This window comes from Arachis hypogaea, chromosome 12 (genome assembly GCF_003086295.3).
Source record: "Arachis hypogaea cultivar Tifrunner chromosome 12, arahy.Tifrunner.gnm2.J5K5, whole genome shotgun sequence".
In the NCBI taxonomy this organism is placed as follows: domain Eukaryota; kingdom Viridiplantae; phylum Streptophyta; class Magnoliopsida; order Fabales; family Fabaceae; genus Arachis; species Arachis hypogaea.
Window position 1 is genome coordinate 32,722,612 of NC_092047.1, and position 2,249 is coordinate 32,724,860.

Sequence of the window (2,249 nt, forward strand, 5' to 3'; positions counted from 1 at the left end):
TTTGCATGCATTCATTGTTTTGATCCAAAATTTTCATGCATTGAGTCTTTTTCATGTTTTTCCCTCTCATCAAAAAAAAAAAAATCAAAAATAAAAAATATCTTTCCCTTTTTCACTCATAAATTTCAAAAATTTGAGTTGACTTTTTCCAAAATTTTTAAAATCTAGTTGTTTTTATGAGTCAAATCAAATTTTCAATTTAAAAATCTCATCTTTTTTCAAAATCTTTTTCAAAAATCAAATCTTTTTCATTTTTTCTTATTTATTTTCGAAAATTTTAAAAATATTTTTCAAAAATATTTTTCTTATCTTTATCTCCTAATTTTCGAAAATAACATCATCAATTAATGTTTTGATTCAAAAATTTTAAGTTTGTCACTTACTTGTTAAGAAAGATTCAAACTTTAAGTTCTAGAATCATATCTTGTGATTTCTTGTGAATCAAGTCATTAATTGTGATTTTAAAAAAATCAAATCTTTTTCAAAACTAATTTCAATCATATCTTTTCAAAAATATCTCTTTATCTTATCTTATTCAAAATTTGATTTTAAAATATCCTTTCTAACTTCTTATCCTCTTATCTCTTCAAAATTGATTTTCAAAATTTGTTTCAACTAACTAACTAACTTTTTGTTTGTTTCTTATCTTTTTCAAAACTACCTAACTAACTCCCTCTCTCTCTAATTTTCGAAAATATCCTCCCTCTTTTTCAAAATTTCTTTTTAATTAACTAATTATTTTAATTTTTGATTTTAAAATTTCAAAAATTACTAACCTTTTTCAAAAACTATTTTCGAAAACCACTAACTCTTTTTCAAAAATTATTTTCGAAAATTCACTTCCCCCTCTCATCTTCTTCTATTTGTTTATTTATTCACTAACATCTCTTCCTCACTCACCAAAAATCCGAACCCCCTCTCTCTCTCTGAGTTCAGATTTTCTCTTCTTCTTTTCTTCTATTCACACAGGGACCTCTATACTGTGGTAATAAGGATTCCTATTATTATTATTATTATTATTATTATTATTATTATTATTATTATTATTATTATTATTATTATTATTATTATTATTATTATTATTATTATTCTGGCCCTCTTTTTCATATGAGCAGGAGCAAAGACAAGAATATTCTTGTTGAAGCAGATACAGAACCTGAAAGGACTCTGAAGAGGAAACTAAGAGAAGCTAAATTACAACAATCCAGCAAGCACCTTTCAGAAATTTTCGAACAAGAAGAGGAGATGGCAGCCGAAAATAATAATAATGCAAGGAGGAGGATGCTTGGTGACTTTACTACACCTAATTCCAATTTACATGGAAGAAGCATCTCCATTCCTGCCATTGGAGCAAACAATTTTGAGCTTAAACCTCAATTAGTTTCTCTGATGCAACAGAATTGCAAGTTTTATGGACTTCCATCTGAAGATCCTTTTCAGTTCTTAACTGAATTCTTGCAGATATGTGATACTGTTAAGACTAATGGAGTAGATCCTGAAGTCTACAGGCTCATGCTTTTCCCTTTTGCTGTAAGAGACAGAGCTAGAGTATGGTTGGACTCTCAACCTAAGGATAGCCTGAACTCTTGGGATAAGTTGGTCAAGACTTTCTTAGCCAAGTTCTTTCCTCCTCAAAAGCTGAGTAAGCTTAGAGTGGATGTTCAGACCTTCAGACAGAAAGAAGGTGAATCCCTCTATGAAGCTTGGGAGAGATACAAAGGACTGACCAAAAAGTGTCCTTCTGACATGCTTTCAGAATGGACCATCCTGGATATATTATATGATGGTCTGTCTGAATTAGCTAAGATGTCATTGGATACTTCTGCAGGTGGATCCATTCACCTAAAGAAAACGCCTGCAGAAGCTCAAGAACTCATTGACATGGTTGCTAATAACCAGTTCATGTACACTTCTGAGAGGAACCCTGTGAGTAATGGGACGCCTATGAAGAAGGGAGTTCTTGAAATTGATACTCTAAATGCCATATTGGCTCAGAACAAAATATTGACTCAGCAAGTCAATATGATTTCTCAGAGTCTGAATGGAATGCAAGCTGCATCTAACAGTACTCAAGAGGCATCCTCTGAAGAAGAAGCTTATGATCCTGAAAACCCTGCAATAGCAGAGGTAAATTATATGGGTGAACCTTATAGAAACACCTATAATCCCTCATGGAGAAATCATCCAAATTTCTCATGGAAGGATCAACAAAAGCCTCAACAAGGCTTTAATAATGGTGGAAGAAATAG

The 2,249-nt window shown here is 31.3% G+C and overlaps 1 non-coding gene across 1 annotated transcript; it reads right to left on the minus strand.

Annotated features, from left to right (window-relative positions):
- Positions 1-1,644: 1,644 nt before the first annotated feature.
- Positions 1,645-1,752, minus strand: LOC112731963 (small nucleolar RNA R71). The gene has a single exon (XR_003167710.1). It is a non-coding gene; the product is annotated as a small nucleolar RNA R71 (small nucleolar RNA).
- Positions 1,753-2,249: the final 497 nt, after the last annotated feature.